This window comes from Oncorhynchus tshawytscha, linkage group LG16, assembly GCF_018296145.1.
Source record: "Oncorhynchus tshawytscha isolate Ot180627B linkage group LG16, Otsh_v2.0, whole genome shotgun sequence".
Lineage (NCBI taxonomy): Eukaryota > Metazoa > Chordata > Actinopteri > Salmoniformes > Salmonidae > Oncorhynchus > Oncorhynchus tshawytscha.
Window position 1 is genome coordinate 80,773,598 of NC_056444.1, and position 14,069 is coordinate 80,787,666.

Genomic DNA, 14,069 nt, shown 5'->3' on the forward strand with positions numbered 1-14,069 from the left:
AGGAACTCAGTCAAGGGTCTCAAGGTAAAATAATAGAATATACAAGGTGCAATTTTGAATTTTGGTTGTGCATCAGCAGTTTCTCTCTTGATACAGTATGTCAGTCACTGACCAGTTAGCCAGTTATCAAACGTTGTAGTAATCATGGTCGAATTACCGACTGGGCACGTATCCCAGGGGCCCTGATCTCTAGGGTCCCCCATTGATTTCGTAAGTCACTCTCACTCAGATAGTCCCAGTCGGGAATTAGATAGAACGTCGCGGCCCTGCCCGCCTGTGGGGAAAACAACCCGCTGTTACCTAGGTTACTCCATTGGATCACAGCAAATGTGTTTTCTTGTTATCGGCTTGCTTTAATCAATTACAAAATGTCTAAAGATTACTTTTCAACATTGGCTGCTCCCGGGTTCTACATACAAAAACAAAATAGCGCTTCCCTTATGCCCATTTTCATTACGGTCCTAGCAGCCACGTGAGTGAGTGCTAGCTAGTTACGTACCGGAACAGTAACTTCTCTAGGGTAGGGGGCAGCATTTGGAATTTTGGATGAAAAGCATGCCCAAATTAAACGGCCTGCTACTCGGTCCCGGAAGATATGATATGCATATAACTGGTAGATTTGGAAAGAAAACACTCTAAAGTTATGAGTGTTTCTGTATTTGAATTTGGCGCTCTGCAATCTCACTGGATGTTGGCCAGGTGGGACGCTAGCCCACATACCCTAGAGAGATTTTAAGCTAGCCAAGACCAACAACACAAACAAACGGATTATACAGCTACAAGTAGTGAGTGGAGTTACTAACAGACTATACAACTACAAGTAGTGAGTGGAGTTACTAACAGACTATACAGCTACAAGTAGTGAGTGGAGTTACTAACAGACTATACAGCTACAAGTAGTGAGTGGAGTTACTAACAGACTATACAGCTACAAGTAGTGAGTGGAGTTACTAACAGCCTATACTAAACAAGTACTAAACAAGTTGAATGTCTTACCTGTGATTAAATGTTTTTCACACACATAGCTACGTGTAGCCTACTTGTACACCGGGTCCCCACATTTCCCACGGCAAATAGCCTGAAGCCACGTAGCTCTTCTCGCAGCCAATATTTCCCTTTGTGGGAGCATTGCCAACCGTAGGTCTGGATTTTTCACCTGGTTACATGTACACTGAACAACACAGCAACTTTTCGCCATGTTTTGTTTTTTCTGTATTATCAAAAATGGCCGACAAAATTGTCCCTTTTACAATGGGGGGGGTTCATTGGAAAGAATGTTTGTTTTCCCCAAATTTGTGGGTGCGGTCGAGGGGAATTCCTTATTATTACGTGGATATAGACTCAGACTATATCATAGTAACATGGCATAAGTCATGACAAAATGTGTAGAATTGCTATAAAACTGCAAAAATGTCTCTCCACCTTATAGCAAAATGTGTGTACAATTGCAGGAAATTCTAATTGAAAAATATTCTCTCCACCCCATGTCAAAATGTGTATAATTGCAGCAAACTTGGTTTAACATTTTCTCTATGCCTCATGGCAACCAACAAAAGATGAACTCTTGAAAAAAATGTTTCAAAAAATCTCTCTCCACCGTCAAGAGGGGGGTCACAAAAATATTTTGCCCGTGAGGTGGGGGCCTATTCAACACAGCAGCTGAAGCCTCCCCACAGCACAGTACCCATCGTCATACCCTCCAGTTCTCCTCACACTGAGCGCTATAGCTCCACTCCACACAGCATGTCATTATGGCTTTCCTCATTACCACACCAGGAATAGCAGCCAGCCGCTGATGGGAATGGAGATAATCACTGTGTGTTGCGGCCAACTCAATCTCCAAATAAAATGTGGCGTAACTGCAGCAACAGAATTAAGCCATGGCTTGATGTTTTAATTATTAATCAGTCAAATTCTGCAAAAGTGAATCTAAAACTTAAGTTTAGGCATTCAGAATGGTTAGGGTTAAGTTTAGGCATTCAGAATGGTTAGGGTTAAGTTTAGGCATTCAGAATGGTTAGGGTTAAGTTTAGGCATTCAGAATGTTTAGGGTTAAGTTTAGGCATTCAGAATGTTTAGGGTTAAGTTTAGGCATTCAGAATGGTTAGGGTTAAGTTTAGGCATTCAGAGTGGTTAGGGTTAAGTTTAGGCATTCAGAATGTTTAGGGTTAAGTTTAGGCATTCAGAATGTTTAGGGTTAAGTTTAGGCATTCAGAATGTTTAGGGTTAAGTTTAGGCATTCAGAATGGTTAGGGTTAAGTTTAGGCATTCAGAATGTTTAGGGTTAAGTTTAGGCATTCAGAATGGTTAGGGTTAAGTTTAGGCATTCAGAATGGTTAGGGTTTAGGCATTCAGAATGTTTAGGGTTAAGTTTAGGCATTCAGAATGGTTAGGGTTAAGTTTAGGCATTCAGAGTGGTTAGGGTTAAGTTTAGGCATTCAGAATGGTTAGGGTTTAGGCATTCAGAATGGTTAGGGTTAAGTTTAGGCATTCAGAATGTTTAGGGTTAAGTTTAGGCATTCAGAATGTTTAGGGTTAAGTTTAGGCATTCAGAATGTTTAGGGTTAAGTTTAGGCATTCAGAATGGTTAGGGTTAAGTTTAGGCATTCATAATGGTTAGGGTTAAGTTTAGGCATTCAGAATGGTTAGGGTTTAGGCATTCAGAATGTTTAGGGTTAAGTTTAGGCATTCAGAATGGTTAGGGTTTAGGCATTCAGAGTGGTTAGGGTTAAGTTTAGGCATTCAGAATGGTTAGGGTTAAGTTTAGGCATTCAGAATGGTTAGGGTTAAGTTTAGGCATTCAGAATGGTTAGGGTTAAGTTTAGGCATTCAGAATGGTTAGGGTTAAGTTTAGGCATTCAGAATGGTTAGGGTTAAGTTTAGGCATTCAGAATGTTTAGGGTTAAGTTTAGGCATTCAGAATGGTTAGGGTTTAGGCATTCAGAGTGGTTAGGGTTAAGTTTAGGCATTCAGAATGGTTAGGGTTAAGTTTAGGCATTCAGAATGGTTAGGGTTAAGTTTAGACATTCAGAATGGTTAGGGTTAAGTTTAGGCATTCAGAATGGTTAGGGTTAAGTTTAGGGAGGCTGAGACACTGGTTACTCCCGTGGGAGACCAGAGTTCATATCCCACATGTTACATTGGCATTGGCCCTGAGATCCTCAAGGTTCTACAGCTGCACCATCGAGAGCATCTTGACTGGCTGCATCACTACTTTGTATTGCAAATGCACCACCTACGACCGCAAAGCAAAGCTACAGAAGGTGGCGCGGACAGCCCAGTACATCACTGGTGTCGAGCTCCCTGCCATACAGGATCTCTATGGAAGAAAGGACTGAAAAACTGCCTAAGACTCCAGCGACCAAAGCCATAGACTGTTCATTCTGGTACCGCCCAGCAAACGGTCCTGGTGCATCGGCTCCCATAACAACAGGCGCTGAGACAGCTTCCACCCCCAAGCCATTAGACTGCTAAATAGTTAATTAAATGGTTACCCAGACTATCTGCACGGACCTTATCTTGTACTGATTATATGCACACTCACAAGACTATACACTGAGTTGCCCTCAAGACAAGCCTCAATTCATCGGGGCATGAACTCGACAAGGTGTCGAAAGCATTCCACAGGGATGCTGGCCCATGTTGACTCCAATGCTTCCCACATTTGTGTTAAGTTGGCTGGATGTCCTTTGGGGGGTGGGTGACTTTTGATCCACACGAGAAACTGTTGAGTGTGAAAATCCCAGAAGCATTGCAGTTCTTGACACACTCTAACCGGTGTGCCTGGCACCTACTACCATACCCCGTTCAAAAGGCACTTAAATCCTTTGTTTTTCCCATTCACACATAAACATCCATGTCTCAATTGTCTCAAGGATTAAAAATCCTTATTTAACCTGTCTTCTCCCCTTCATCTACACTGATTGAACTGGATTTAACAAGACAGACAGACAGACACGAACACTGACAGACACGAACATAGACAGACACGAACACAGACAGACACGAACATAGACAGACACGAACACAGACAGACACGAACATAGACAGACACGAACATAGACAGACAGACACGAACACAGACAGACACGAACATAGACAGACAGACACGAACATAGACAGACAGACACGAACACAGACAGACAGACACGAACACAGACAGACAGACACGAACACAGACAGACAGACACGAACACAGACAGACACGAACACAGACAGACACGAACATAGACAGACAGACACGAACACAGACAGACAGACACGAACACAGACAGACACGAACACAGACAGACACGAACACAGACAGACACTAACACAGACAGACAGACACGAACACAGACAGACAGACACGAACACAGACAGACAGACACGAACACAGACAGACACACACTAACACAGACAGACACACACTAACACAGACAGACACTAACACAGACAGACAGACACTAACACAGACAGACAGACACTAACACAGACAGACAGACACTAACACAGACAGACAGACACGAACACAGACAGACAGACACGAACACAGACAGAGAGACACTAACACAGACAGACAGAGAGACACTAACACAGACAGACAGACAGACAGACAGACACGAACACTGACAGACAGACACGAACACAGTCAGACAGACACGAACACTGACAGACACTAACACTGACAGACACTAACACTGACAGACAGACACGAACACAGACAGACAAACAGACAGACAGGAACACAGACAGACAGACACGAACACAGACAGACAGACACGAACACAGACAGACAGACATGAACACAGACAGACAGACACGAACACAGACAGACACTAACACAGACAGACAGACACTAACACAGACATACAGACACTAACACAGACAGACACTAACACAGACATACAGACACTAACACAGACAGACACTAACACAGACAGACAGACACTAACACAGACAGACACGAACACAGACAGACAGACACGAACACAGACAGACAAACAGACACGAACACAGACAGACAGGAACACAGACAGACAGGAACACAGACAGACAGACACTAACACAGACAGACACTAACACAGACAGACAGACACGACACTGACAGACAGACACGAACACAGACAGACAGACATGAACACTGACAGACACTAACACTGACAGACAGACACGAACACAGACAGACACTAATACTGACAGAAAGACACGAACACAGACAGACAGACAGGAACACAGACAGACAGACACTAACACAGACAGACAGACACTAACACAGACAGACAGACACTAACACAGACAGACAGTCACGAACACTGACAGACAGTCACGAACACTGACAGACAGTCACGAACACAGACAGACAGACACGAACACAGACAGACACGAACACAGACAGACAGACAGACATGAACACAGATAGACAGGAACACAGACAGACAGACACTAACACAGACAGACAGACACTAACACAGACAGACCGACACGACACTGACAGACAGACACGAACACAGACAGACAGACATGAACACTGACAGACAGACATGAACACTGACAGACACGAACACAGACAGACACTAATACTGACAGACACTAATACTGACAGACAGACACGAACACAGACAGACAGACAGGAACACAGACAGACAGACACTAACACAGACAGACACGAACACAGACAGACAGACACTAACACAGACAGACAGACACTAACACAGACAGACACTAACACAGACAGACACTAACACTGACAGACAGACACGAACAGAGACAGACAGACACGAACACTGACAGACACGAACACTGACAGACACTAACACTGACAGACAGACACGAACACAGACAGACACTAATACTGACAGACAGACACGAACACAGACAGACACGAACACAGACAGACAGACAGACACAAACACTGACAGACAGACACTAATACTGACAGACAGACACTAACACAGACAGACAGACAGACACGAACACAGACAGACAGACACTAACACAGACAGACAGACACTAACACTGACAGACAGACACGAACACAGACAGACAGACACGAACACTGACAGACAGACACGAACACAGACAGACAGACATGAACACTGACAGACACTAACACTGACAGACAGACACGAACACAGACAGAAACTAATACTGACAGACAGACACGAACACAGACAGACAGACAGACAGACACGAACACAGACAGACACGAACACAGACAGACACGAACACAGACAGACAGACACGAACACAGACAAACAGACAGACACGAACACAGACAGACAGACACTAACACTGACAGACAGACACCAACTATACAGCTCCACCTATACAGCTATACAGCTCCACCTATACAGCTATACAGCTCCACCTATACAGCTATACAGCTCCAGCTATACAGCTCCAGCTATACAGCTCCAGCTATACAGTTTACAGCTCCAGCTATACAGCTATACAGCTCCACCTATACAGCTATACAGCTCCAGCTATACAGCTCCAGCTATACAGCTCCAGCTATACAGCTATACAGCTCCACCTATACAGCTATACAGCTCCATCTATACAGCTCCAGCTATACAGCTCCAGCTATACAGCTCCAGCTATACAGTTTACAGCTCCAGCTATACAACTATACAGCTATACAGCTCCATCTATACAGCTCCAGCTAAACAGCTATACAGCTCCAGCTATACAGCTATACAGCTCCAGCTATACAGCTCCAGTTCCAGCTATACAGCTCCAACTATACAGCTAAACAGCTCCAGCTAAACAGCTCCAGCTATACAGCTCCAGTTCCAGCTATACAGCTCCAACTATACAGCTAAACAGCTCCAGCTAAACAGCTCCATCTATACAGCTCCAGCTCTCGTTCCAGCTATACAGCTCCACCTATATAGCTATACAGCTCGAGCTAAACAGCTCCAGCTACAGCTCCATCTATACAGCTCCAGCTATACAGCTATACAGATCCAGCTACACAGCTCCAGCTATACAGCTCCAGCTATACAGCTCCATCTATACAGCTCCAGCTAAACAGCTCCACCTATACAGCTCCATCTATGCAGCTCCAGCTAAACAGCTCCAGCTACAGTTCCAGCTATACAGCTCCATCTATACAGCTCCAGCTATACAGCTATACAGATCCAGCTACACAGCTCCAGCTATACAGCTCCATCTATACAGCTCCAGCTAAACAGCTCCACCTATACAGCTCCAGCTAAACAGCTCCACCTATACAGCTCCATCTATGCAGCTCCAGCTATACAGCTCCAGCTAAACAACTCCAGCTAAACAACTCCAGCTAAACAGCTCCATCTATACAGCTCCAGCTAAACAGCTCCATCTATACAGCTCCAGCTAAACATCTCCAGCTAAACATCTCCAGCTAAACATCTCCAGCTAAACAACTCCAGCTAAACAACTCCAGCTAAACAGCTCCATCTATACAGCTCCATCTATACAGCTCCAGCTAAACATCTCCAGCTATACAGCTCCATCTATACAGCTCCAGCTATACAGCTCCATCTATACAGCTCCAGCTATACAGCTATACAGCTCCATCTATACAGCTCCATCTATACAGCTCCAGCTATACAGCTAAACAGCTCCATCTATACAGCTCCAGCTATACAGCTCCATCTATACAGCTCCAGCTATACAGCTCCATCTATACAGCTCCATCTATACAGCTCCAGCTATACAGCTATACAGCTCCATCTATACAGCTCCATCTATACAGCTCCATCTATACAGCTCCAGCTATACAGCTAAACAGCTCCATCTATACAGCTCCATCTATACAGCTCCAGCTATACAGCTATACAGCTCCATCTATACAGCTCCAGCTAAACATCTCCAGCTATACAGCTCCATCTATACAGCTCCATCTATACAGCTAAACAGCTCCATCTATACAGCTCCATCTATACAGCTAAACAGCTCCATCTATACAGCTCCAGCTAAACAGCTCCATCTATACAGCTCCATCTATACAGCTAAACAGCTCCATCTATACAGCTCCATCTATACAGCTCCAGCTATACAGCTAAACAGCTCCATCTATACAGCTATACAGCTCCATCTATACAGCTCCAGCTATACAGCTATACAGATCCAGCTACACAGCTCCAGCTATACAGCTCCAGCTAAACATCTCCAGCTATACAGCTCCATTTATACAGCTCCAGCTATACAGCTCCATCTATACAGCTCCAGCTAAACATCTCCAGCTAAACAGCTCCATCTATACAGCTCCATCTATACAGCTCCAGCTATACAGCTATACAGCTCCATCTATACAGCTCCAGCTAAACATCTCCAGCTATACAGCTCCATCTATACAGCTCCATCTATACAGCTAAACAGCTCCATCTATACAGCTCCATCTATACAGCTAAACAGCTCCATCTATACAGCTCCATCTATACAGCTCCATCTATACAGCTAAACAGCTCCATCTATACAGCTCCAGCTAAACAGCTCCATCTATACAGCTCCATCTATACAGCTACGGTGCTGCTGGCCAGGTGAAGAAGTGCCTTGCCACTTCCACTGCAGGTAAAATACAGGAAATGAATGTCTAGTGTTGTGATTTTAAACAAGGTATATTTCTCCTCCTTTCCATTCCTCGGTATTATCATTCAGTAAGTGACAAATATACTCTTTTAGTGTTTCTTACATTCTCTTCCCATTTTTCTTTTTCATTACCTCTCTCCCCTCCCTCTTTCTCTCCATCACAATCTCTCACTCTGTCTCTGTCCTTCTTTCTCTCACGCTATCTCTTCACCCCCTCCCCCCTCTCGCTCTGATGTTGCCTTTTCATCACACTCTGTCCGTTCTAAATTCACCGTGGGCTTGTATGACATGGCATTATCATCAATCACATGCTTGATGTGTATGTGTAAGCTATGGTCTTCTATGAGCCTGCACACGTGTGTGTGTGTGTGTGTGTGTGTGTGTGTGTGTGAAGATGTAGGATCTTCATTTGATCACACTGTTACAGGATAATGTTTAAAAAGGCTTCTGAAGTTAGTCATTTCCACATAGAAATTTCCCTTACAAAAACGTGTCAGCCCCTACAAAAACGTGTCAGCCCCTACAAAAACGTGTCAGCCCCTACAAAAACATGTCAGCCCCTACATAAACATGTCAGCCCCTACAAAAACATGTCAGCCCCTACAAAAACATGTCAGCCCCTACAAAAACATGTCAGCCCCTACAAAAACATGTCAGCCCCTACAAAAACATGTCAGCCCCTACAAAAACATGTCAGCCCTACAAAAACATGTCAACCCCTACAAAAACATGTCAACCCCTACAAAAACATGTCAGCCCCTACAAAAACATGTCAGCCCTACAAAAACATGTCAGCCCTACAAAAACATGTCAGCCCTACAAAAACATGTCAGCCCCTACAAAAACATGTCAGCCCTACAAAAACATGTCAGCCCTACAAAAACATGTCAGCCCCTACAAAAACATGTCAACCCCTACAAAAACATGTCAGCCCCTACAAAAACATGTCAGCCCCTACAAAAACATGTCAGCCCCTACAAAAACATGTCAGCCCCTACAAAAACATGTCAGCCACTACAAAAAACTTGTCAGCCCCTACATAAACATGTCAGCCCCTACAAAAACATGTCAGCCCCTACATAAACATGTCAGCCCCTACAAAAACATGTCAGCTAATTATAACCTGCATAATAATTCACATTTCCAGTTGCTGCAGCATTATTTTCTCCTGTAGCAATCTGGCTCAAATTAAGATCCTACATCTGTATGTGTGTGTGTGTGCACTGCATGCATGCCTGTGTTTGTGTGTGTGTGCACTGCATGCATGCCTGTATGTGTGTGTGTGTGTGCACTGCATGCATGCCTGTGTAAGTGTGCATACGTGTGTGAGGATGACGAGGATACACAGAAAAACCCACACACACCTTTGCAATAACAATCTACCCTACAGACGCACAAGGCAGAACAGACATATCTCACACTAATATTGTTCACGGGAGACAGTTTACTGTAAAACGTGTCCAAATGGGATCAATAAAACAACCATAAGTGTATCTACAGTATCGTCATGATACACTTTTACTGTACATGCAGAAGCGATGATGGACGAAGTACAACAATGGCATTTCAAAAGGGCAGAACGCTCATAATTAGAGGGATTTGTGCCTCTGAGGTAATTGAATGGCACACAGTGGCGGTTTACCTCTATGCCTTTAATGAGAGGTCAAATCTCAAGTCATCAAACCTTAGATCACAAGGATGCAATCACAACCTTCGAGCCCCGGGGCTTAACTTAACATGCTACGGGACAGCTTGCTCCCAAGCAGCCCTGACATGAGGCTGCTATTTTAGAAGACTTCAGTGTCTAGAGACATTTACATTTTACTAGACACTCTTTTTTTATTTTACCTTTATTTTAACTAGACAAGTCAGTTTAGAACAAATTCTTATTTTACAATGACGGCCTATCCCTGGCCAAAACCGGACGACGCTAGGCCAGAAAGTCAGACAACAGAGAGCCAGCTACTCAGCCAGCAGAGAGAAGACTCAGCCAGCCACTCAGACAACAGGGAGAAGACTCAGCCAGCTACTCAGCCAGCAGAGAGAAGACTCAGCCAGCCACTCAGACAACAGGGAGAAGACTCAGCCAGCCACTCAGCAGGCAGACAACAGAGAGAAGACTCAGCCAGCCACTCAGACAACAGGGAGAAGACTCAGCCAGCCACTCAGCAGGCAGACAACAGGGAGAAGACTCAGCCAGCAGAGAGAAAACTCAGCCAGCCACTCAGACAACAGGGAGAAGACTCAGCCAGCCACTCAGCAGGGAGACAACAGGGAGAAGACTCAGCCAGCCACTCAGCCAGCAGAGAGAAGACTCAGCCAGCCACTCAGACAACAGGGAGAAGACTCAGCCAGCCACTCAGACACCTTCACAACAGGAGAGAGAGTGGTAGCACTTCATTTCATGGTAGAGAAATGACCATGCATTTACTAAGAAATGATATAGTCAATTAATTTTTATTTGTTTTACCTTTATTTAACTAGGCAAGTCAGTTAAGAACAAATTCTTATTTTCAATGACAGCCTAGGAACAGTAGGTTAACTGCCTGAATGACAGATTTGTACCTTGTCAGCTCAGGGATTTGAACTTGCAACCTTTCGGTTACTAGTCCAACACTCTAACCACTAGGCTACCCTGCCACCCCTACACTGTATTAACCAATGAAGTAATTGTTTTTACTACAACTATGGATGAATATAGATATTCTACCTCTTTGCTAAGTGTTTCTTTCAGTGAGCTAAGATGACTGCAATACATTCTAAATCCATCTTCTTCGTGCCCTCTAATAAACCTAGCTCGCTATCCGTTTCACCCATTACATTTCAAATGGCACAGTGCCCCCTTCTGGAGAAGCATGGTTAATGACATGTTCACCACACAGGACACCTCTCCATATGGAATGGAGTAAAGACAGTCATTTTAATTAGGGCATGCAACTGAAAAAAAAAGTTAGAAAAGATTTTGTGTTGAAAAACTAAAAATGGGTGTTTCTTAAGAACTAGACCCTGACTAAACTGTGGAATCGTCTTCTTATATCTATCTCACTGCCAAATATCAAATACTGTAGGTTACGAACCCTACATTGCCACACAAACCCTTACAAACCCAGACAAACTATTCAATCACGCATCCCCTCTCCTGCAGCGCTTGATGCTTCAGGCCCAACCAGGTGTTTCTGCAGAGCCCATGAGGGAAAACATATCACCTTTCTTTTTGGATCCAGAATAAGGAAAGTCTGAAAGTGCCTGCTGTCCGGGTCTGCTTCCCAAATGGCAACCTCTTCCCTCACTGGAAGACAGGAACAGCCTGACAGAGACAGAAATGGGATGAAAGTAAATTGATCTCAGGGCAAACACACATGCACACACACACACACTGCATGCTGACTAACTTTGAAGCTGTAATGCCGTAATGATGGAGATAAATCCATGTTCTGGGGGTTAGAGAAGATGAAGACTGGGGTGGATAGGAGGAGAGAGAGAGACAGAGACACAGAGACACAGACAGACAGAGAGAGAGAGAGAGAGAGGGAGGAGAGGGGAGGAGCGAGAGAGAGAGAGAGAGGGGAGAGAGAGAGAGAGACAGAGAGAGAGAGAGAGAGAGAGAGAGAGGGAGGCCATTGATCTAAGAAGAGACTCTCTCCACACCACAAGGGTTTTAATGAGACACCAGTGTCTGCCTACTTTTTTCTGATTGGTCAGCCAAACCCAAGGTCTGGCAGTACCCACTTACTGAGGATGCGTCCCAAATGCCACTCTATTCCCTATGTAGTGCACTACTTTTAGTACCTTACTGTTGACAAGTAGTCCACGGTTTAAAAACTAGGGTGCCCTTTGGGACTCAACCAGGCCTATGTTAATCAAACACACAGTCCTTATTATTTTATTCGTTAACGTTAATGCAACTGGAGTAAACAAAGATAATAAATAAAGACACTAATAACTTGAAGGTTATTGGTTTAAAGCAGAGGCGTTTAGCTCATTCCAGTGTCCGTATTGATCTTTGGCTCAGGGGGTCGACTATACAGGATAAATAATGGCCTGGGATATATAAGGGTTGGAGTGTGTGGGATATAATGTGACAGAGCTAGGCACTAGCCCCATGATAAAACACCTCATCATAATGATAAGGGTTGGAGTGTGTGGGATATAATGTGACAGAGCGAGGCACTAGGAAGCTAGCTCTGTGATAAAACACCTTATTATACTGACAGAGCTAGGCACTGGGAAGGTAGCTCTGTGATAAAACACCTCATCATACTGACAGAGCTAGGCACTGGGAAGCTAGCTCTGTGATAAAACACCTCATCATACTGACAGAGCTAGGCACTGGGAAGGTAGCTCTGTGATAAAACACCTCATCATAATGATAAGGGTTGGAGTGTGTGGGATATAATGTGACAGAGCGAGGCACTAGGAAGGTAGCTCTGTGATAAAACACCTCATCATAATGATAAGGGTTGGAGTGTGTGGGATATAATGTGACAGAGCTAGGCACTGGGAAGGTAGCTCTGTGATAAAACACCTTATTATACTGACAGAGCTAGGCACTAGGAAGCTAGCTCTGTGATAAAACACCTCATCATAATGATAAGGGTTGGAGTGTGTGGGATATAATGTGACAGAGCTAGGCACTGGGAAGGTAGCTCTGTGATAAAACACCTCATCATAATGATAAGGGTTGGAGTGTGTGGGATATAATGTGACAGAGCTAGGCACTGGGAAGGTAGCTCTGTGATAAAACACCTCATCATAATGATAAGGGTTGGAGTGTGTGGGATATAATGTGACAGAGCTAGGCACTGGGAAGGTAGCTCTGTGATAAAACACCTCATCATACTGACAGAGCTAGGCACTGGGAAGGTAGCTCTGTGATAAAACACCTCATCATAATGATAAGGGTTGGAGTGTGTGGGATATAATGTGACAGAGCTAGGCACTAGGAAGCTAGCTCTGTGATAAAACACCTCATCATACTGACAGAGCTAGGCACTAGGAAGGTAGCTCTGTGATAAAACACCTCATCATAATGATAAGGGTTGGAGTGTGTGGGATATAATGTGACAGAGCTAGGCACTAGGAAGCTAGCTCTGTGATAAAACACCTCATTATACTGACAGAGCTAGGCACTAGGAAGCTAGCTCTGTGATAAAACACCTCATCATACTGACAGAGCTAGGCACTGGGAAGGTAGCTCTGTGATAAAACACCTCATCATAATGATAAGGGTTGGAGTGTGTGGGATATAATGTGACAGAGCTAGGCACTGGGAAGGTAGCTCTGTGATAAAACACCTCATCATAATGATAAGGGTTGGAGTGTGTGGGATATAATGTGACAGAGCTAGGCACTGGGAAGGTAGCTCTGTGATAAAACACCTCATCATAATGATAAGGGTTGGAGTGTGTGGGATATAATGTGACAGAGCTAGGCACTGGGAAGGTAGCTCTGTGATAAAACACCTCATCATAATGATAAGGGTTGGAGTGTGTGGGATATAATGTGACAGAGCTAGG

General features: G+C 44.2%; 1 long non-coding RNA gene across 2 annotated transcripts in view; it reads right to left on the reverse strand.

Moving 5' to 3' along the window:
• The window catches only part of LOC121839650, a 38,414-nt gene that overhangs the window by 12,013 nt on the left and 12,332 nt on the right, over positions 1–14,069 (reverse strand). Inside the window, exon 4 of one of the 2 annotated variants that reach the window (XR_006079143.1) lies at positions 11,760–11,860. This is a non-coding gene — a long non-coding RNA (uncharacterized LOC121839650). Of the gene's footprint in view, positions 1–11,161; positions 11,861–14,069 lie in introns of those variants that run through there. The other variant, XR_006079142.1, reaches the window with a different exon arrangement.